Consider the following 24682-nt stretch of genomic DNA (forward strand, 5'->3'; position numbering starts at 1 on the left):
GTAGAAAATTAACCCTTTGTTTTCTTGAAGTCCTTCCCTTCCACCATTTTCCCCAAGGAAAACTTTGAGCCATCGTTAGGGACATCCCCAAGGTACCTGCCCACTTCTCCAGTCCTGGTACAAATTTGATAATATAAATGTGAGAAATTTCTAGTATTTTATCACACTGAGATTCTAAAGTTGATTTCCCCCAGTGGTTACTGTCTTCACAAATGCATGCCAAACCCAATCCTCTGTACTATGTACACATCTTCTCATCTCTTCCCTCTAGTGTGTTTCTGTGTCTCTCTCTCTCTGCCTCTTTTCCCATGTCTCCTTCATTTCTATTCCACACACAAGCAGGCACTTAGGAAATTAGTCATCAACTACATGTTAAGTACTTTGTATAATAAGGTGTGAGCCTTGTCCTGCCCTGTTGAGCTCAGATGTACAGCGCTGAACTCCAGAGAGGCTGGCATTTCCTCTGACAACACGGGTGCTTCCTATCGTTTGGTTCACCATCAGTGCATACATTATAGCAGATGGGCTGCCTCTGCAGGTGCACCTTGAGCTCTGGTCTTCCTGCAGCAGTGGATCAGGCTGCCCGGGAGACTCCTGCAGGCGGGCTCCACACTCTATTCACCTTTGCTGTGGGCAGCTGCCCTCGCAAGGAAGCAACTTGATGCCCGCACCAGCATTTGCTGCTCTCTGCCGCGCCATCTCCATCTGTGGCTGCCTTTGCCACCATTGGTCAATCCAAACAAACCCCATGTTCCTTTTCCCTTTGCCTGCTACCATCCGCTGTTCACGCTTTACCGAGAGCGGACTCCTGTCATGCTAATAACACCTGAATGGATTCCTTCTTTCTTTTTCTCAGGCAACAGGATGCCTGTCACCATCTTCACGGGGCTGTCTAGCAAACAGTAGCTTGTGGAGTGTCTAGCAGGAAGGAGGGGCTGGGAAGTTTGCAGAATAAATTTAGTCTGGACTTTTTGTCGACACGTCTGTTTTCCTTGTATTGTGCAAAGAGTTCCGTTAGAAAACTTTTTAATTGATTGAGAGAGCTAATTCACTTCTTCTCCGTTGACTGAACGACTGGTATTGACTGCAGAAAAGTTAGTTATGCATGGAGAACTGGAGGAAACAGAAACACCACGAGTACATGCACACACACACACAGAGCACATGAACACACAAGCGTGCGTGCACACACACACATATACACATGCACACATAGGGATATAAGGGCTTTGCATTTGTCCCAGATGCAGAGGCCTTCGACTGGGATCCAGCCTAGATCCTACTCTATCGAAAGACCTCACTTGTCTAGCACTCATGGCTAAAGTAGCTAAAGAGTTGGGAACCCAGAAAGTCATTGGGGTGCAACCCCACTGCATGAAGGGGACAAAGACTTGTTGTGTGATCTCAGAACACCAGAGCCCAACAGGGACTAGAACGAATCATTTGATCTCATAACCACTGTTGATTCCAGGGAGGCATTAGAGATCATTAGAGCTGGTCGCTCCTGCACAAGACATGGTAGGCTGAATTACAGAAGGACTCCATCTCTTTGATCTTAAACAAGGAGGAACCAGGTGTCTTGCTACCATACACAGGTCTAAATACTCATATCGTGTAGTGACCAGCATCTGAGGGAAGAGTGCTGGGGTAAAGGCAGGCTTTGCTCACTGGACCAAGAATGCAGAAGAGAGGCAGCATCACAAGTCAGTTCTGTTTAGGCCTTGGGGCCTCAGGAACAGGACAGGAATAATGAGGGGCAGGTGGGCTCACACAGAGAAGAGAGATGTGAGGCTTTGAAGGGGCTCCTTTGAAGGTCCCGTGTTCCAGGATCAGGGCAACTGATAGATGTCTTTAACACCAAGTAGAGTGAGAGCATCTAGGCCAGTCGAGGGCAAGCTAGCCTTGCATCACAGATCTGAGCAAGACATTCATCAAAAGGCCAAGATGTTTAGATGCAGAGTATGACTCAGAGGCTAAGGCAGCAACGGAGACAGCTGCAATACGGGGAGACAGACTCTAGGCCTTTTTATCCCCTTCAGGTACACATCAGACACGGGCAGGCTTTTAGGTCTCAGAGAGATCACCTTGGCAAGTGTTATTGTGATCTTCGCGCAGAGATTCTCTGATGCTGGTAGGGGGCTAATCACGCTCTGTGCTAAGGTCTGACCTTCAGATTAGTGATCCTGAAGTCAGCTGAGAGCAAGAAAAGCCCAAAGGTTGAGGGCTTTCCTTGTGGTGCGCTGAACATGAGAGCGATTTTTTTCATGCTTCCCTCCCTGTGCCAGATAAGTGCAGATTGGGTGGCGGCACACTTTCACGCCTGTGTGACATTTTAAGTGTTGATGGAACACGGAATATCACATGCAGGGTTGAGAGATATGACATTATGATATTATGTGATATTATGTCGTAAGTGATCCTTATGCAACTGCAAGAACTTAAAACCCAAGACCCTACATAAAAATGTGAGGTGTGGTAGTGCAGGCTGCAATGTAATGATTGGGGAGGTGGAGACATCTCTGGGGTGCACCCATCAGCCAGCCCACTCAGCAAGTTCCATGTCTCCTGAAGAATATACCTGAGTCTGACCTGTGACCTCCACATACCTATACACACTCACACTCACACATAGCCACACCCACAATTGCATACCCACAGTCACTTGGGCACGAAGAGGCACACACAAAACACATCACTTGCTGTTGGCAATTTTTTCATTACATCTCAAGTTGCCATGATTCTGTTTAATAATTTTCCCATTGAACACGGCTCTTCTCTGCCTGCTGCTTTCTGGGTTATGGCCCTGCATTTAGAAAGGACACATGGTTATAAGTTTCTGCCTGCCTGTGTTACAAAGTGTACCTTGGCTAAGCAGCCAGTCAGCACAGAGACAGTCTTATTTAATGGCATTTTAAAAAATCACATTGCTACAAACTTTTTAAAAGTGATTAATAATTTTTGATTATTAAAGAAAAATGTTTCCTGTTAATAAGCAGTATACATGTGAAAAATCTTCCTCCTTTTCCAAATTTAACAGGGCCCCTGGCGCTGATCTTTCAAAGGCTAAAGAGTCCAGAGTCTGAGGCCTACACAGTGGCTCCAGAGGGTTCCTGGAGAGAAGACCATGTTCCTACTTCTCCCATCCATTGGATAGTGCCACACACACTTGAAGCCGGCTTGCCCCCATCACTGCACTCACCCACAAGGCAATTGTCTTTCCAAACCCCTCAGTGGAAGGATGGTATGGCAATTCCCCGAGTATTCCTCCCTCCAGCCACCTTGACACCTCAAAGTTGTCACTATAAAACCCAAAACACTCAACAGGCAATTCTACTGTATAGATATTTGTGAGCATGACAGAAATGGCCACGTCAATTCATGTCGCTTAGTATTCCATTTGGTTACCCATAAATTTTGTCACATTATGTAAATTTAGTTTATAAATATTTTATTTTCCACCGTTAGGCTTTGTAAGGCAATTTCACTCAAAATTTCTCCGTGCGTATTGACATTTCGCATTCTGAACTGTGACAGTTAGACACTGAGTCAGCTAGCAATCTCCTAAAATACATAATTATCACATCTATCTAAATTGTTTAAAATACAAGCACCTTTGCAGTGCCTAAGATGCAGCCACGGGGCTTGTGTCCCTGGTATGGAGAAAGAATTCCATGACAATTTCGCGACAATTCCTTCTCCATTTTCCCACATACCTGCTTCAGAGGCCCACAACCTCCACAGCCTTGGTGATACAGCCCCTCTGCAGAAGGCCTCTGATCTTGGTGATGCAGAAGGCCTCTTTGCTCTCCTGCAAGTGCTGACCTGTTGTACACAGGCTAATAGCCGGGCTATTAGCCAAACCTGCGCTATGTATTAACTGTCTCTCTCGTATCTCTCTTTCCTAGCCCCTAGGCGACTCTGAGTCTGCATTCTATGCACCAATGCATTGCTGCCACTCTTGGAGTAGAGAGGCCATGGTTGGCAGGGGAGTGTGCAGGTGAGAAAATAGCAGTACCTGCAGAGGACAACGCCTTAGAAAGTTAATTTAGGACAATAACCTGAAATTGAAGAACTAGTTTGGTTCCATGTTTTGCTTGATGTACTGCAAGTGTCTATACATCTCATTAAACAGTTTCTATGACTCTTCAGTAACATGACGAGGTTGTGCTGGATCCCATTTGCAGATTCCATAGACTCTCTGTGGCCAGCCCTCCATGGTTGACCTTTTCTGTTACTTCCCAACACACAGACATAGGGCCTAGCCCCAGTCAGTCACACCCTTGGCTAACCCACTGTCCTTCCCTAGTGTCTACTCCTAAGTGCGAAGGTCATATCCTTATCCTTTACTTTCTCTCTGGACGTTTGAACAGCCCACCATGGGTGTGAACTCAGGTTTCCTGCAGCTTTAGAGTCACACCATGTGGGCATAACTCTCTCTAACCAGCTTCATATTCGCAGAATGTTGACATAGTCTTTCGGTTTTAATCCATGTTTAACGGTTGCATTATGGTGCTGACTGGTTCCTTGAATCTGCAGGACCTTTAATGTGTATTTATCTTTTTTTGTTGTAGGCGTGGTATGAATTTAGTCCTGCCCATGCATTCTGCCTCTGTCCTGTCTTTTCTGGAGAGGCTATGTGTTGTCTTCTGTGTCCCATGGATAGACCATGGGTTCCTCTATTCTGCCGAGCCTGGTCTCTTCTGGGCTTCGTGTGGGCCGGTGGCCAGCTAGTGAGATGTCTGACGGTTGACTAGGGTGGCCCACCATACATGTCCGGATATTGACAGCTGATGGCCAGAGCAAAAAGCAGTCATTGTCCCTTCCCAGACCAGAGGACTGGCATGGCTTTCTCACACAGCTGTCAAGTGCACAGGCAGACCCCACCGCACCAGCATCTCCATTCTTTACCCACGCTTGCTATAGCCACACTGTCCAACACAAACAGCATCTGTGCTCTGTTCTTCTTGTCGTGAGTCTGCAAGGAGGAGCTGGCCAGCTTTGCAACAAGCTCTATCGGTTTGGAATGCAGTGATGGGTCAGATCTGCAGTCAGCCTTCCTCCGCAGTCTGGCCCTGACAGTTATGAACTGTGATTAGGGACAAACCACTCGAGCTCCCTGAGCCTCTCTCGCTCCTCTCTGAGGGTCAATCAATCACAGCCACGGTCGTCTAGCAGCGAACACTAAATAAAATAATAGACACCAAGCGCCCAGCACAAAGTCAGCACCCGAGACCTCAGATCGTTTCAGTCTCTGTTACCGAGTCAATATTTTAGACTTTGCTTTGTCTCCCTCTGCTATGAGTTATTTTGAACTCCTTATGGAAGCATGTCCCTGGAGCCACACCCTCCCCTTTCCCAAATGCTGCCTGGCGTAGACAGGTCTGAGTCCCTAAGGGAGCATCTTGAGCTCCTATCTCCTATGGGCGCAGTTATTGAGGAAGACACCAGATTTCTTCTCTATAAGTGTGATTTGCCCTCTGGTTCACCGAAGGATCTGTATTGCAACCCTATCTGTCATCCAGCCTTGTTAGCAAACAGAACCAAGCTAACCTCACCAGCGGGACATTACTCAGATTTCTCTCATGGTAAAAACGACAAAGATAATTCCTCAGCATCGTGATCTTTCATTAATAAGTTATGAGAGGCAATGCAGGGGCAATCTGTTATCATGCACTTAGCTTCTCCGTGAAAAATTTGCTTGCCAAAATGTTATTTCTTGTATGATTTCATAATGACCTTCCCACGTTTCACTATCTTTTTCTTAATAAGGAGCTTGTCTCATAAATGCAAAACCTGAATGAATACATGGGTACTCTCTTCTTCTTCTTCTTCTTCTTCTTCTTCTTCTTCTTCTTCTTCTTCTTCTTCTTCTTCTTCTTCTCCTTCTCCTTCTCCTTCTCCTTCTCCTTCTCCTTCTCCTTCTCCTTCTCCTCCTCCCCTCTCCCTTTCCTCTTCCTTTCCCTTTTCTACATCTCACCCTCCATTCAGCAGTGAGATAGGATCTCTCACAAACAGAAACATAGCTTGCTGTTGACTACACACCCCTGTTCCTGAGGTCCAAAGTTGCATGCCTGCAACATTCAGGAGTCCTGCAAACTGCCTTTACCCAAAGTCAGAGTCCTCAAAGAGTTCCTGGCTATTAGAAGAAAAGGCATGGTGTCAGATAGGAACTGCTTCCCATCCCTAAAACATGGCAGAAGCCATACTCCCCACACTGCCAGCAGTCGGCAGAATCCAATGGCTTGAGCCTTCCAGAATTGGGAGTGAGAGCAGCAACAACATAAAAATCAGTTGTGTAGACCCTTGGTCTTATATCTGGCTCTTGTTGCTTAGGGTTCTTGGTGCCTAGAAGCTGCACAGGTGGGCTCACCTTCTCCAAAGATAAGGTGAGAGCCTTACCCGACATGGTCCACCCTCAGCTGAGCTATTCTGAGCTCTGGATATTCCTTTAACTACTATACTTTAGAAAGAATCCTTCAGGAGTCTCTGTGGACATGTGGTGACCTTCAGTATTGTTGCAGATCAAGTGCTCACCCTGGACTGCCCTCTCTGAAAGGTACTATGGAGAGAAAAGTCCTTGGTGGCCTCTCTATCATCTTGCTGGACAAATGCTAAGGCAGCAATGGCTGCAGGTGCCATTCAGTTCTAAGAGGAAAGAGGTTGCCAGCCTTTCGCAGTTGCCCTTGGTCTTTGATGTGTTCTGAGATTGTTTCTGATAGAAATGATGCTCGGCTACCTCCCGGCACGTGACGAGATGGCGTGTAGCCTTCTGTGGTTACTCGAAATGAAATTACTCTTACTGAGGCTACTGAGAATCACAGATTGTGGTCAAAATTCCACTTGTTTCTGACCACCATTACCTCTTCAGTGGATTTTGGGTAACTGAACATGAACACCATTTTTTTTTTAAATATATTTGATAGTCTCTAAGATGTCCAGGACTCTTTTCACCACAGTGTATAATTGTTCCACTGCTCCATTTAAAGATAAAGAAGGAAAAATGTATATACATACTATGTACATGTATATACAAGTACATACTTATATAAATCCACCTACACACATGCATACATGCATGCCTAAATACACACTTATACACACTTACATATATGTGTGACATTGTTTCAGGGTCCCCAAAGTCAAATTAAAGAATCACAGCGATGAGGGGATAAAGGGAGATTTGACCCAAGGTTGAATTAGAACTCAGAGTTGTTCATCAGTTCTGCAGATCATCGACACGTTACTATGGTGACTTCGAATCCCAGTGGTCTTTGAAGTGATGGGTACTGCAGAAAATGAGGTGGAAGCTAGAACTTCATTCTTCAAGGAGTCCTGTAGAATGTCCTGTACCCTACCAAGAGTCACATGGCCACCATCTGCAGGCAGCCCTGGGGCACGAGGTGCACCACACCAGCTGACTTTCAGGGAAGGCAGGTGACAGCATCCAGAGTGCAGGAACTCCAAGTGCTATGAGGCCAGCAAGAGTAGACACCAGCGCAAAACTGTAGGACTGCCTTTGGCATTGTTGCCTTCAATACATTCAGCAAGAATTCTTGGTAAATCTTTCCTTCACTTAGCAGAAATATTCAACCAGGTGATGGTGGCACAAGCCTTTAATCCCAGCACTCAGGAGGCAAAGGCAGGCAGATCTGTACGAGTTCAAGGCCAGCCTGATCTACAAAGTGAATTCAACTTCAGTCAGAGTTGTAACATGAAGAAACCCTACCTTGGAAAACAAAAAGAAGAAAGAAAGAAATGAAAAAAAAATAACAGTATTCTTCACTTTTGTACATGCAGATATCATAGACTAGTTAGTACAGGCTTTGGCAACTCTCCCTTTTTCAGTTTCTATCTATCTATCTATCTATCTATCTATCTATCTATCTATCTATCTATCTATCTACCTACCTACCTACCTATTTTTGCAACTCTCCCCTACACAGCCACACCGGAACATTTGTATGTGTATATCCTCACCTACCCGGCTGCTCAGCTCCTCTGGAGACTACAGTGAAACTGGCAGCCAGGCCACATGGCAAACTTCAAATATCACCCCTCTAGAACACAGGATGAGTTAGCTGAGCTATCCCCGAGCCCCACTCAGATCTGCCCACGATATTCTAAACCCACGTTGCCCTGAGCTAGTCATTCTTCCTCTTCCTGGGGTGGAATCACCCAATGGAAGCCACTTAAAGAATAAGTGGGTTGTTTAGTTCATAATTCTGGAAAGTAGCTTGTCATAGTGGGGAGGTTGCGGCAGCAGAAGGGTGAGCCAATCAGCCACATGGCCTTGGCAGTCTGAAAGTAGACACAGACAAGGGCTCTGACAAGTAAGCTGGCTTTCTCCTATTCAGTCTGAATTCAATCCCAGACAGGTGCTGTGCATATTTGAGGGTTTGTGGGGAGGGTCTTTCCCGCTTCAATTAACCCAGTCCAGACACTCACCTCTTGGGCTCTTCTGTCAGATAGACAATCAATCTTAACTACTATGGATCTGATAAGGTCTCCACAATGCACCACTCCAAGGGATTTATGAGGACTCCATGAGACCCCATGGTAGAGGAAAAATGAGGACAGACTTAGGGAACTACCACTTGATTAAATGAACAGCTACCTAGTGGCCTGGGGCCTGAGCATCAGCCTTCTGATATGAATAGTTCTTTATGGCACTTTGGATTTGGCTGACAATATGCAATCAGTCTGAGGGTCATGTGCAGTCAGTGAGGGCTGCCAGCGTGATGAGAACCAGAGCTAGCACTCTACCTCTGCCCTCCCTCCCAACCCAGCAGGAGAAGCAGTGCTCATTCCCAGGTAGAAAGAAAACAGCCGGCTTTGCCTGAGCTCCAAACCAAAGCTCAATCCTTTCAGGCTAGAATAGATAAGGATGTGTGAGGGTATCAAATTTACTTGTTCTATTCAGGTATCTCTGTGTCCTCATGCTTCTCCAGAATCCATAAAGGGACTGTTACATCTATAGAGCATAGCCAGTGTTCTCTGCACGTATATGGCCAGTGTGTCCAGTGTTCCTTGTGTATACATGCCCACTGTCTTCTGCACACACATATACAAACACAACACACACATGTTTTCTGCACATATATGGCTAGTTTGTCCAGTATATACACAGTGTTCTTTCTGTATACATGCCCACTGTCTTCTGCGCGTGCGCACACACACACACACACACACACACACACACACACACACACACACACTGTTTTCTGTGCATATAGGACTAGTGTGATCATTTTATATATATATATATACACACACACACACACAGTGTTCTCTCTATATTTTCAGTGTCTTCTCTCTCTCTCTCACACACACACACATACACATACACACACAGTGTTTTCTGCACATATCTGGCTAGTGTGTTCAGTATATATACAGTGTTCTCTCTGTTCACATTTTCAGTGTCTTTCTCTCTCACACACACATAGTGTTCTCTGCACATACATGCCCAGTGCCTTGTGCAACGCAGTATCCCTTACATAAACATTCCCAGTGCTTGTGTGTGTATATGTGTGTGTGTGTGTGTGTATGTGTGTGTGTGTGTATGTGATACACTCTACAGTTTTGGTCTGTCTGTATCAGACCATCAGTCTCATCTCTGGCATGAGTCCACGCAGCCATGGGACACAGGTATCTCGGTGAAGCCTCCCAGAATGACCCTGGGGTATTCTTATATTCTGATTGAGCCTAGCCTTTAATGGCTGAGCCATCTCTCCAGCCTAGATCCCAGAGTATTCTTAAATTTACTTCTATTTGGCAATTAACTGAAATGAACTTATTTTATTTTCAAGATCGAGAGTACTGTGCCCATTCCTCTTTTCTCTCCTTCCTCTTGCGTTGACGCCATCATTGTGCTTATGTAAGCTAAGGGTCCTTCTCCATCTTCACCTGTAATTATGGCTAATTAACCACATCTTAGGAAATTTTCATGCCACAAAACACCAAAGTTTATTAACACCTCATTTATGGCCATCAATGGATTCTTAAGCTCGCAGAGTGGCGCCTGGCTCTGGCCTCTCTCCCAACACTAATCATCATTGCTATAGATCCTCCACGACACAGACGGGCTTGCTGATTAAGTGCTAAGGCGTCATTAGGCAACTGCCAATTCTGAGCAGCAAGAATGAGCAACAAGGGAACGGATGCAATTTTTAAAAGAGTCCCGTGAAGCAATATATAACTGCACCCGCAATTGCTTATAAATAAATCACAGGAGACACAAACTGTGGGCCAGCAAAGAAAACTCATGGCTCGGAGTGCAGGAGCTGAAGGAGAAGCCAGGCCCCTCTGCTACCCGCCTTTTCCCACATCTGCTTGCAGTTGGCTAAGCAGGTGCCACAAGTACCCGATACCTCCACAGTTTGCTTCTCCTTTGGGCTCTTTGCACATCCCACCCCGTGTTCCACATCAAGTTTTTACAGATATCTGGATGTGTCAGCAGAAACCAAACAGTCTACCCTATGGCTTTCCAGAGTGACTGCACCAAACATTGGAAGGCAAGAGACTCCAGCCTTGGAAGTCTGTCCCAGGATGCCTCTGAGCAGGGAGATGTTTGATAGACACAAGGTTTGTGTTTGTCACCACCACATTCCAGAAAATAATTACCCAAACATCCTTTGTACAACTCAAGTATCAAAACGTGGAATTTAATTCAACGTCTTACAAGATGATGTATTGATTTTTATGACATTTTTAGGTTCTTGAGATATCTATTAACTTGAAAATATTTATCAGCATTTGTACTAGCTCTTATTTGAGAACTCAGCTTCATGTGCACAGACGTGAATCAAATAGGAAACATAGTGCCTGGCATGCATGATCAGTTTCCCACTTAACGGATTGTCTGATCAGGCCTGGGGTTGTTTGAGGTGTAGCCAGACTTTCCCAGAGTGAAGGGAATAAAAATGTCCTCGCTGCTGAAGATGGGGCACTGAACAGCAGACTGGCTGAACTCAGAGCCTAGGCGTATTGGGATTGCGTATGGGAGTCCAGGTGCCTGAGCTGTCACGGCATGACTGCCCACCCTGAGTATCAGCTCCGAAGCACCCTGTACAGGTAGTTTGGCTAGTCAGAGGGTCTAGTCTCTGTCTGGCTGTCCTGACTGCTTATACAGCCTTGGGAAGGGGATACATGAGGCTTGTAAGTTTTAGGAACTTCCTGAGACATTGTTGTGTTAGCTTCTTGAGACCTATAGGTTTGCCTTCTTAGTCACCATGATGGTCCTTCCAGGAGGGAATGCTTCAACTCAGAGGACATCAATACTCAATGGGAAGAAAGAAGACACCTAATTCAGTAGATATATACAGCTATAAACCATGACTTTGCTGTGGGAAGACGGTGACTGTGCTGTCGACACTGAAGCCTAACATGTCTGCATCACAGAGAGACGTGAGTGCTTAGTGTTCCTGGCTATCCTAAATGTCTTCACTCATTTCTCTTTCTGCTTAAAAATGCCTATAAAAATTCAAAAGCTTGTGTGATTTATTGCTCTGCCCACCCAAGTTCTGCACACCCATTTTATTTTTACTTGATTATGGATACACACACACATACACACACACACACACACACACACACACACACACACACACACACACAGGTGTACTGCCTACATGCATTTTTTTGTGAACCACTAGTATACTTGGTACCTGTGGAAACCAGAAGAGAGTGTTGGATCCCCTGAGACTAGAGTCACAGATGGCTATGAATCACTATGCGGGTGCTAGGAATTGATCCCAAGTCTTCAAGAAGAGCAGCCAGTGCTCTTAACCACTGAGTAGTCTCTCCAGCCCAAGGCCCTCGGGGAGCCTCTGGAACAGGAGTTACAGACTAGTACAAGCTGCCATGTGGATGCTCAGAACCAAGCTCAGGCTCCCTATAAGAGCCATAAGCAGGCTCAACCACTGAAACGCCACTCTAGCCCGATGAAGACGGTTTAAACGGCTGTGAGTCAGCGCTGATTGTGGAGAGCTGATGTTCACGGGTTATGGTATAAATGCACATTTAGTGGTTTTGGGTTTGTTATCCACACCATTCCACAGGATTTTGCCTATGAATGATTATCTTGATTAGGTTGAGGTGGAAAGAGCCATTCTAAATGTGAATAGAATCATTCCATGTGACGAAATCCTTAGCAAAGGAGACAGAAAGCTAAACACAGGAATTTGTCCCTCTACTTTATCTCTCCGACTGTGGAACTAATGTGATCAACCACCTTCAGTTCCTGCTTCATGTCTCCACTGATACAGACTGGACCCTAGAATCCTGAACCAAATAAACTCTTTCCCCTTTAAGTTGCTTCTTACAGGCTGTCTTAAGTTTCTATAGTTATGTTAAAACACCCTGACCAAACCCAACTTGAGAAGGAAAGAGTTTCATGCGCTGATCACAGTCCATCATGAAGGGATGTCAGGACCTCAAGGCAGGAACCTGGAGTGGGAACGGAAGCAGAATCCATGGAGAAACACTGCTTACAGGCTTTTTCTACCACCCAATGCTTCTATCTATGTGAGCTGGGACCTTCCATTTCAAGACGATACCCCACAGATTTGCCTTCAGGCCAGTCCTATGGAGATATTTTCTTAATGAAGATTCCCTTTCCCCAGGTTATGTGTAGGTTTGTGTCAGGTTGGCAACAACCAACTGGTAAACAGTGCATTTTTATCGAGAAGCAGAAAAGCAACCAACACACACATGCCTTTATTCAAGAAGCAGTCTAGGTTTGTGTTTATGTTTTAAACCTGGAAAATGTAAGAAATCCCATTGTGTTAGCATGGAGTTGTATTTTCCAGGCATATCTTATTTGTCCCACGTGGGAATGCTCAACTGCACACTTGTGCACACCACACGTTTTATTCTGAAACTAAAGAGTAGTTAGTATCTTTGGGCCAAGCAGCCTCTTAAACTTTCATTTTTATTTTCTGAATGTAAACATTTTACTTGTCAACATATCTGTGTTTGTGTTCTTGTGTCCAAATCCATTTGATAAGTACCTTCCAAGTATCAGGTTTTAAATACTGAGGCATGATGCTAGTTAGGGAACAGATGTGGCTTACCACTGACATCGACAATAAAATTGAACTGAGTCTTAAAACCACATTAAGATTCTCTTCTTGGCTGAAGTATAGCAGGCATCCAATTATGTGTGTTCTCTCCAAGATACAAATGGGACAGCTTACATAAGTACCAAATGTCACCCCATGAAGTGTACTAGGGACACACTGTTAAGGCAGTAAAATTTCTTAGCTTTTCATAAATTACTCCACATAACATTTCTGGCATGTTTTCCATGTCTATATTTTGTCCTCTAGGTCAATGTTGTAAAATAATAACATTTGGGAATAGATTTTCAATGCTTTTCTTCTACCCTTAAGGAGTGTTGCTCTATTTGATAAGGTTCTGATGCCTGGAAGAAGCAAGTAGGAGGGAGGCACTGTGTAGCAGAGGGGCTTCCTGGTGGGCAGTGGACATACACATACACATTTCCATCGGAGCTAAGGAGTCAGGGTCCCCAGAGCCCATGGGTCCCAGTAGAAGCTGCTGAGATCTTGCAGTAAAATGGTTTCCCCGAGACCAACAGCTTTGAAGACAGAAGGACTTCTGTTTAATGACACTGCTAATGTCTTAGGGTCACCAGGGAGTTTGGGGAAACTGAGTTCTTGGTACAACCAGCAGACTCAATATTTTAAATATTTTTAATTTTGTGTGTGTTTCGCCAGACTGGATAACAGGAAGTCTTCCTCCTAAGCCTCTTGTGTACTGAGAAAACATGGGGCTGATCGTGTTGCCTGGAGTCATGGGACTTTCATGGTCAACTTGCAGTTTTTCCAACTTCCAGAAACTTGTTTCCCCAGCGCAGCATCTGGGTATTGTTATATTCTGGAGGACACAGTGAGCATGCAGGGTTTTCCCAACACTGAGGTTCCAATCTGTGAACAGGCTGAAGAGGGCAGCTGTGGACAGTTCCAGACTTCGTCTGTGCATTTGCCTCACTTCTTCTCTGTGTAGGTTGCACCTCCCAGGGCTACGGAGTGCTTTCCTTCCTCTGGCCCTCCTCATCAGAGCGATAGAGTCCGGTGAAAGAACACCAAAGCTGACCCGGGCTTTTCCAGGTTGGAAGGTACATCCATCCAAGGTTCTTACCGGACTTGGATTCCAGGGCTCCAAGGTGAAGGTATTAAGAGGCAGGAAAGTGGTTCCATGAGGAGGATTTGATCCATGTCCTCATGAAGGGGCTACAATCATGCCTGGACGACATTGTCCATAGAAACTGCTTCCTACCTGTCCTGGCTAGCTTCATGCCTGATGGAGGAGGGTTATCTGTCTATTGTGTTATTTTCATTGGTTAATAAAGAGACTGCCTTAGCCCTCTGATAGGACAGAAAATTAGGTAGGCGGAGTAAACAGAACAGAATGCTGGGAAGAGGGCAATGAGGCAGACGCCATGGAGCCAGCCACCAGGTCAGACATGCTGAATCTTTTCCGGTAAGCCACATCTCATGGTGCTACACAGATTATTAGAAATGGGTTAATATCAAGATATGAGAGTTAGTCAGTAACTAACTCTCTAGAGATAATGGGCCAGGCAGTGCTTAAATGAATACAATTTGTGTGTTGTTATTTCTGGGACTAAGCTAGCCGTGCGGGAGCTGGGTGAGGCGAAAAGCAGGCCTGCCCGCAGCCCCTCACTACACATGCCAAATTGACACAAGCTAGAGTCATCAAAAGAGAGGGGATCTCAATTGAGGAACAGGCCTCCATAAGACCCAGCTGTAGGGCATTTTCTTAATTGGTGATTAATGGGAGAGAGCCTTGCTCATTGTGGGTGGTAATATCCCTGGGTTGGTGGTTCTGGCTTCTATAAGAAAGCAGGCTGAGAAACCCATGAGGAACAAGTCTGTAAGCAGCACCCCTCCATGAACTCCACAAAGCCTCTGGGTTCATACCCTGCTAGAGTTCCTGTCCTGACTTCCTTTGGTGATGAACAGCGATACAGAAGTGAGAGCAAATAAGTCCTTGCTTCCCTAACTTGCTTCTAAATATGGTGTTTCACCACAGAAATAATACCCTAAGATACTACCTGATCCTGTATTGGCTGTCACCTCCTAGCCCCCCAAAAAGGAGGATTTTTGTTGGTTTGTGAACAGCCTTCAGCCCGTATTTTGTTAAAGTGGATGCGGGAAGAAGGAACTATCCTTTAGCAACAACCTACAACTTTCTTTTTGGTCTGGACTGAGCTCATATGCATGGGCTCTCAAAATCAGACATCGAGGCTACGCCATGGGCCAAGATTATGGACTCATAACATCAAGGGCTGTCCCAACTCTGATTCTTATTGGCAGCTTCCGGAGGAAGATGGGGTTGGTGTGCTTATCCCTCCACAGTCCTTTCCAAGGTTGTGGCTTTTACCTTTAAGTAAAGGTCAAGAAGTTTTAGTGTGAAAAATATCAGACACAGATAAATAATTGGCCCGTGAGCAAGGAGCATAGCTAAGCTTCAAGGATTGATGGAATTGGGTGTTTTCAAAATGGTCCAAAAAGCTGGAAAGAGCTCAGCTCTGCCAATTAAAGCTGCAGCCCTGCTTAGCGGAACAGGGTAAGTGACAGCACGCAAACCCGAGGGGGATGCAGCCTGGCTAATTGATGGCGGGCAGCGGAGCAGCCAGTGTTAGAGACCACAGAGCTGAGACACAGAGCTGGGAAAGTCAGAGATGCTCAACCTTGGCCGAGCGGGGCATACACATGGTGAACACACCTGATCTGAGTGGTGAAGATCTTTTCATGTCCCCCTCTGTAGACATGTCTGTGCACACGAGCAATCCTCAGGTCCCAGACCACAGAAAGGTGGCTGAGGTGTGGATGGAGGATTCACTTCTGCTGCCCTCTGGTGTTGGTGGTTATAGAAAGAGCCACAGTGAAGTCAAGATGGATCCGAAGCTGGTTCAGGCCACCTTTGCACGGGCCCGGTGTGTCACAGGCCAGGAGCTCTCCATGTATACTGTGGGTAGTTAGTAACATTGAAGACAGGACACATCAGTTCATTCATTCCAACTGTTGGAAGGGATTTTCCTTTCCAAGGGTCGGGCTTTGTTTCAGAGTCAAGACCTACAAAGACTCCACAAAAAGACAAGAGAGAAGACTGTGTGGTCAGAAAGTGCCCCCAAATTCTTAAAATAACCAACAGCCCCTGCTACCCCTAAACCAGAATGCCACAAGGCTGACACTCACTCTGCTTTTAAGAAGCATGAGGCGCGGGGGATCTCTTCCACTAAAGCTTCATTCAGCTAAGATGACAGGTTGTTCCACTTGGTTTTCTTCCCTAAATCTCCTTCCCTATCTAGATGCACTAAATTTGCTGATTTGGTCTTTCTCACCAGTTAGTTAAAAAGTTCAATGTTTAAACTGATTTATATCTCTGTACTGGAGAACAGAAGTACTCACACATCCATCATTGTGATAGATATTCTACAGCTGAAGATATGAAGTTGAACCAGAAGCTCACGTCTTCTATAAGAGTTACTCTTGATTTTCAGGTTTCAGACCTGTGCATCTCTGGGTTCCTGACAGCAGGTCTGGGATCTCTCTACCTGTTGCAACAAACAGTTTCCTATCTCCTCAGTCAGATAATACTGAAGCCATGCTGCTTTTGAAAGTTACAGAACTTTTCAGGCTGTAAAAATTTGAACCCCTCTGTAGAGATTTCAGTAACAGTGGAATGACAGCCCATATGCCATTAACATACATGGGACAGGTCTACGGATCACCCAGCATCCCTGGGAAGTTGGACTATAATCATTGTGGCATGCACCAGTCTCTCAGTTAAATTAATTTTTTTCCTGCGTCTAAACACTGAGGACCAAGGATTTCCAGGAAGGACGTTTACGCAGATGTAAGGACGCTTCCTTGCTGGGATGTCTCAGATACAAGATCATTGGCAATTGGCATGGCATCCCCTGGTGTAGCATCCCAGTTACCTCAATTTGAGGTCATTTGTTGCACTGATTCTGTTCGAGGACAATACGTCTATCACCCACTTGTCACAGAGTCAGGGTAGGAGTGGGTGCATCTAGCCTTCACTAGCTTCCGACAGTCAGTTCCTGTCTCATGAGTTCTCCAGGGTTCTGTTAAATAGACCCAACACTCCTTAAACCCCTTGTGGACAGTACCAATGACCGGAAAGAAGGTTGGTTTTCAGGGCTGTCTTTGCCTTGTTTTTGTTTGGGTCAACAACTTGTCTACAGATGAGGTGCTTAGAGTCATGCATAAATGTCTACTACTGCAAGTTGAAGCAGTCATGATACCCAGGAAGAACATAACAATTATCCTTATGTTGAAAATGTTCTTACAAGATGGAATGATTTTGACAACTTAAGTGAGTAAGCCGTCAGTTATATATCTTAGAGAAACTTAAGGGGGAAGAGAACTTGGCACGTCTGATCGAGGTTCACGAGGCACTGTTAGTTGGTCATGTGGATGGCAAGCATGGTTTTCAGTAGCTCTTCCAGTCCAACTCAGGTTCCACTCAATATCAATGGATGAATTCAAAATTAGCATCTGGGGCTGGGGAAATGACTTGCTCAGTAAAATGCTGGCTAAGCAATCATGAAACCCCTCAGAAGAACCCACATAACAGAAGCTGAACATGTGTTATATTTGAAACATTTGTACTGGGTAGGTGGTAGACACAGACCAATCCATAGGGCTTCCAGATGACCTAGGCTAGCCTAACTGGCAAGCCCTAAGTCAATGAAGATGTTATACCAAAACTGGTATACACCTACATCACACAGGCACAAATAGTCACAAATCAGACACAAACATGTATGTGCATATATATAGATACACATGCATACATAGACATATACTCAGAGGAAACTGGAGGCAGGAGCTGATGCAGAGACCACGGAGTAACCAAGCTGCTTACTGCTTGTTGAGCACATCATTGCTTGCTCAGTCTGCATTCTTATAGAATCCAAGACCACAAGCCCATCCATGCATGGCACCACCCACAATGGGATAGACCCTTCCTCATGAATCACTAATTAAGAAATATCCTATAGCTGGATCTTAAGGAAGAATTTTCACAAATGAGGCTCCCTTCTTTCAGGTAACTCCAGCCTGTATCAAGCTGACACAAAACCAGCCAGCACATTTGGCCCTGTGGCTACCTGATGCATAAATACACCACTGTTGAGCCATAACCCTTTTTGTCTTTTTCCCCCAAGATCACACATTAATATAAACATACCAAACTTTTTAAATCCCACAGTCTTTAAAAATTGGAAGACTTAAAAAATTTAGTCTTTCCAAAATCCAAAATCTTAGAATTCAGGCTCTCAACTCTGGGATCCTATAAAATGAAAAAATAAATGAAATACACTCTTACTTCAAGAGGGAAGAACCAGGGCACGCACAGTCACAATTTTAACAAAGTAAAACCAAACTCTCACAGTGAAATTAATTCAACATCCAGTGTCTGGGATTTGCTCGTCAGCTTCTGGGTTCCCTCAAGGGGTTTGAAGGAACTTCTCCGGCTCTGCCCCCTGAAGCACACACAGCCTGCCTTCCAGGCTCTTCTAGGCTGGTTGGCTTCACCCCATCACCGCTGCTGTTCTTAGTGGTCGTGCCATGGTGCTAGCATCTTCATAAACGCTGGGTACCATGTTGTAACTGGGCTGTACTTCCAACAACAGCCTTTCCGGGACTCTCTGCAAGGAGTCCAGCCCTGCCACACAGGGCCATGCCTCAGCTGCTCTTTCCGATCCCATCACACTTTCAAAACGAGTACCACCTGGATGACTTTCACACTTGACAAGTTCAGCTGCCAACGCGAGATACAACCTTGACTGCTTCTGAAACAGACCTACTGTGAGGACCCTGAGGCAACACTTCCGAGAAGACCTTAGCTCCGTAATGCTGGCCTTGTCTTAATCACAGCTGATTTTTCAGCCTCAGGTGACCAGCATCCATTCTCCAAGCAAAGCAAAGGCTTTACTTTCGTGGTTCTGGTCTCTTGCTAAGCACAGTCAACTCTTCAGTGCTAGGTGATTAGACACCACAGATTCTTCACACAAAAGCCCAGCAGGGTCTCTGCTTCCCTCAGAAACATCACAAGCCAGGTCACTATTGCCTGTACTGCTCTCAACATTCTTATCCTCCACGCTCCTACAGAACAGCCCACTGAGCTCTCAACACTCAGTGACGTTCCTAGCCCAAAGTTTAAAGTCCATCATCCTGCCCTAAACAACACGGTCAGGTCTGGCACTGCAGTACCCCGCTATCCTGGTACCAATATGTCTTCGTTAAGGTTCCTATTGCTGTGATGAAGCATCATGATCAAAGCAACTTGGGAAAGAAACGGTTTATTTGGCTTGCTTCCATATATCACTGTTCACCATCAAAGGAAGTCAGGACAGGAGCTCTAGCAGGGCAGGAACTTGAAGGCAGGAGCTATTACGGAGGCCATGAAGGGATGCTGCTTACTGTCTTGCTCCTCATGACTTGCTCATCTGCTTTCTTAGAGAACCACCAGCTACCAGAAGCACCAGCCCAAGGTTGGCACTAGCCACAGTGGACTGGGCCCATCCTACCAATCACTAATTAACAAATGCCCTACAACCAGAGCTTATGGAGGCGTTTTCTCATTGAGACTCCCATCTTTCATGTAACTCCGGCCTGTGTTCACCTGACACAAAACCAGTCAACACATACATATATATGCACAGATAAACACACAAACACATATACCTATATGCATAAACATGTACACATAGGCACATATAGGTATATGCGTACACAAACATACGTGCACTCTGCAGTCAATGGCATAGACCCCGGGAGTCAGGTAAGAGGCAAACAGCAGATTCCTTTAGTCAACAATGGAGAGAGCCTTATTTACCATCCTCCCGGCATTCAGGTTGCATTCAGATCCATTGACATTGTGTGGTGCCCCCTCATTGGCTAGCTGCAGTCAGGACCTCTGATAAGGACTGTTGCTAGGCCCTCAGGCAGACTCCTGGTTGGCTCATCTCAAGGCCTTCCTTGTAGGCCTTATCTTCCTATAATTTCCTTTTATTTTATTTTACTTGTTTATTTTATTAATTTTCTTATTTTGAATCAAAGTCTGATGTAGCCCTGCTGACCTGGAACTCGCTGTTGGTCAAGACTGGCCTGGGACTCACAGAGATCTACTTGCCTCAGCCTTTAAAGTGCTGGGATTAAAGGTGTGCACCACAGGCTCAGCTAAGTCTTTGCTTGTTTGTCTGTCCGTTCTGCTGATAGAATATGCACACCCTAGCACGACCACTGAACTAAACCCCAGCTCTCACTTTTATCAATATTTCCAAGAGACTGTTAAAAGGGCAAATCTATTTAATGATGGAGGAGGGTTATCTGTCTATTGTGTTATTTTCATTGGTCAATAAAGAGACTGCCTTGGCCCATTTGATAGGACAGAAAATTAGGTAGGCGGAGAAAACAGAACAGAATGCTGGGAAGAGGGCTATGAGGCAGAAGCCATGGAGCCAGCCACCAGGTCAGACATGCTGAATCTTTTCCGGTAAGCCACTACCTCGTGGTGCTACCACGAGATTATTAGAAATGGGTTAATATCAAGATATGAGAGTTAGTCAGTAACTAACTCTCTAGAGATAATGGGCCAGGCAGTGCTTAAATGAATACAATTTGTATGTTGTTATTTCTGGGACTAAGCTAGCCGTGCGGGAGCCGGGTGAGACGAAAAGCAGGCCTGCCTATAGCCCCTCACTACAATTTAACTTTTGATTACCTAGTAATTGTCCTGTTTTAGTTCCAGTTCCACACCACTGGGAGAGAGAGTGCTGGCATTTCCAGACTCCAGCTTTTGTATATGATACCACCATTGCTTATTTAGCCATGGGGCTTTTGCGACTAGACAGCACCTTAGGCATCTCTGGCTGGTAGACTTGTGTATCATCCATCCCAGTTTCCAAACTCTTCCATCACCATTTCGAAAGCAGCCCTTCCACCCTGGTCTCTTAAAAGCACCTGTTTCCTATTTCATTTCTAATAGAGAGAGAGAGCGGCTCACAGAGCTGGGGAGTTTCAACTAGTTTTGGTGGCGTTTTCAGTGAATAAGCACTGGAGTCTGATATCCTAAATATCTGAGAAACATTAAAATGATAAATAGCCCTGCTACAATAACCTTTATGCATGAGTGCTCAAGTAAAGACATTTGTCTATGTAGTGATGTCTAGTAAGTGTGGCTTCTATGGTCACGGAGCCGCCACTGGCTATTGCTGATACACAGGGTCATGAGTGGACATCCTAGGAGCCCATTCTGATATCAAGAAGAGGCCACCCCATCTTCTGGCTCCTCACATTTTAAATGTCCTGTCTGGGATACATTCTGTGACATATGACACATTTTTGTCTGTGCGAATTCTTCCCTTGGTGATTCATTTATTGTCTCAAGAGGCCCCTAGGTATGGAGCTGAAGTACAAGTTGGTGCTCCAGACACCCGATGATGATGTCCCTTACAGACAAAACAATTGCTTACTTCATTTTTCTAGAGTGGATTAAATTGCTCCTGAACCGTAGTACAATGTTATCAATGTTAACAAATCAGTTACATATAGGAGACTTTAATACACTTCACACTTAAAGGAAGGTCATGTACTGATATGTTGACGGCAATACCGAGGTCTGGGGTTCTAGGACCCTCACCTGTGTATTCTCAGAGAACTGCCCATGGCCACTAATTCAGTGTTACTGGGAATGGTACTGAACTTTCTTCAGAGGAGAAGGAGAGAGAGTCAGAACATTTCCTTGAGAAGGAGAAGAATGAGCCAGGTAAACAGACATAATTTGGTCTAATACATTTGTCAAAGCACATGTATTTATTAAATTCTTCCTACACCTGCTACCTTAGTCTTTAAATGAAAACTGTCTATCAAACATGAAAAAAGGGAGTTGTACAAAGAACCACTTTAATATGAAATTAAAACATGATCAAATTCGCATGCTTTATATTTCAAGACTATAATTCTTATTTTTTCAACTAAATAATTCTAGCCATGGTAATATAGTTCACATTTCATAGTTAAGACCCAACTCTGTTGAGGTTAATCCAATAAAAAAAAACCAATTGTTTCCAAAATGAGAGTTGAACTAGAAGACACATGCATGGCAATACTTCAGCCATTGTATTTGAAAGGCTCCAAATGTTTCTAAGCATGAATCCTTACAGCCCATCTTTTATGTTAGGCTGTCCTTAGATTACCAAGGTCTCACTCATAGAGCAGGCAAAGCATGCTGAAAAATCCTTGAAATCACAAATAAAATACATGACATTTTTCAACAAAGTCCTCCATGAGCACTGTTAACGGAAACTTTTAATCTCTCACTTACTTGGAGAGAAAGTTCTCCAAAATACGCTGTAACGTGAAATGAAATCTGGTCTTCAGAGAAAGAAACAGAGTGGTAGATGTTAATTCGTATGTCTTTCATAAGGGACTGAACAATATGTTTGTGTCAGCACTAAGTGGAGCTCTTTAAAGTTCTGGGTGGAAACAAATACCTGAACAGATATCTTTGAATTCAAAGACTCTTCTTGCTTCTAACGTCCTTGAAGTGGATGCAGGAGAGGCAGAGAAGCAGATGGCAGTACCTGACTGAGACCCTCCAGCAGCCCAGGCCTTGCATGAATGGATGGTGCTGGCCATCTGGCCTGTAAGATACGTGCTCTGTGAAGTTCATTTTGACCATGAGTAGGGGAAAATTTAATGGAATTTATTACATTCACAGAATATAATAAAACATTTAGTTCTGGGTGGCCTATCAGATTTGAATTATGCAAGAAATAAATGGTGAAATTTTGTTTTTTAAAAATCTTCTCATATATTAAACCAACGCTACAGTTTCTCATCCCTCCTTTCCCCACAATCCTTCCCCATCATCTCACGTCTCTGAGCAAGCTTCCCAGGGATATCAACCAAACATGGCAATAACAAGTTACAATGCAATTAGGGACATTGTTCATATCCAGGCTGGATGAGGCAACCCAGGAGGAGGGAAAAGATCCCAAAAGCAGGTGAAAGAGGAGTCCCACAAGGACACCAAGCTACACATCCTTAGGTCAGACCCATACAGGTGCTCTGATCGTCACCTTAGTCTCTGTGAGCCCCTATGAGTCAGGTTAGTTGATGTGGCCAGTGTTCTTGCGGGATCCTTGACCCCTCGGGCTTGACAATCCTTCCTCCTTGTCTTCCCCAGGATTCCCCAACTTCCTCCTGATGTTTGGCTGTGGGTCTCTGCATCTGCTCCCATCAGCTGTTGATCAAAGCCTACTTGATGCTGATTATACTAGGCTCTGGTCTATGAGTAAAGCAGAATTGCATTAGGAACCATTTCACTGAATTTTCTCCCCCCGTCATATTTGGTTCTGTCCTAGGTCTCGGGGCCATCCAGCCTTTGGTTCCTGACCCTCCAGGCAGTGCCAGGCATGGGCTTCCCTCTCCTGGCATGGGTCTCAAGCTGGACGAGTCATTGGTTGGCCACTCCCATAGGTTCTCCACCACCTTTACCCCAGCATGTATTCCAGGCAGTATATATTGTAGGTTGAAGGTTGTGGCTGGGTCTGTGTCCCAGTCCCTCCACTGGAGGTCATCCTGGTTACAGGAGATGGCCGGTCCAGGCTCTGTGTTCCCCATTGCTAGGAGCCTTAGCTAGGGTCACCCTCATAGATTCCTGGGAAATTCCATTGCAGTAGGTTTTTACCTTGCTTCTGAAATGCCCCCCAAATTCCAGTTGTCTCTCCCAGTACTCTCTACCTAAACCCCCCGACCATCTATCCTGTTCCCATCCCTATTCACTTCTAGTCCACCCACAAAATCTATTTCCCTTTCCCAGGGAGATCCAGGCAGCATCCCTTGGCCCTCCTTGTTACTTAGCCTCTCTGGGTCTGTGGATTGCAGTATAATTATCCTTTACTTTATAGCTAATATCCACTTGTAAGTGAGCACATACCATGCTTGGCTTTCTGAGTCTGGGTTACTTCACTCAGGATGATTTGTTTCTAGTTCCAGACAGTTGCCTGCAAATTTCCTGGTACCATTTTTTTTTTAACAGCTGAGTAACACTCCATTGTGTAAACGGACCGGACCACCACATTTTCTTTAGCCGTTCTTCGGCGAGGGACATCTTTGAAATGTAAACTAAACTTAAAAAAAAAAAAACTTTATCAGGTAGTTGCTGAAGGTAACGCAAATCCGCAAATCCTATCTTGGAAGAAACAGGGAAGAAAGAGTGGATGTTTTCTGAAGCTGCCTTAGAGGAACAGAAGAACAGTTCCCGCCCGGATGCCGTCCTGTAAAGTCATGACTTCCTATTGCCCCATGACATACTCAGACAATAGCAAATGCTTAGATAAATGTTGTCAACATTCTGTCATGTTGTTCTCCATGATGTCATTTTTAAAAATTAATTAAAATTAAGACCACTAAGGTCAGTAGAATCAAAGGGCAGAAACAACAATAAGATCAGTTCTGTATAAGAGAAAATGAGTTAGGGTTGACAAAGGACTTGGGACATTTACTAATTCAACATTGTCTTCATATATCTATGCATGTCTCAAAAATAGCAAATTCTTTTTTTATTATTTTTATTGAGCTATATATTTTTCTCCACT

Source organism: Myodes glareolus, chromosome 23, assembly GCF_982192425.1.
Source record: "Myodes glareolus chromosome 23, mMyoGla1.1, whole genome shotgun sequence".
Lineage (NCBI taxonomy): Eukaryota > Metazoa > Chordata > Mammalia > Rodentia > Cricetidae > Myodes > Myodes glareolus.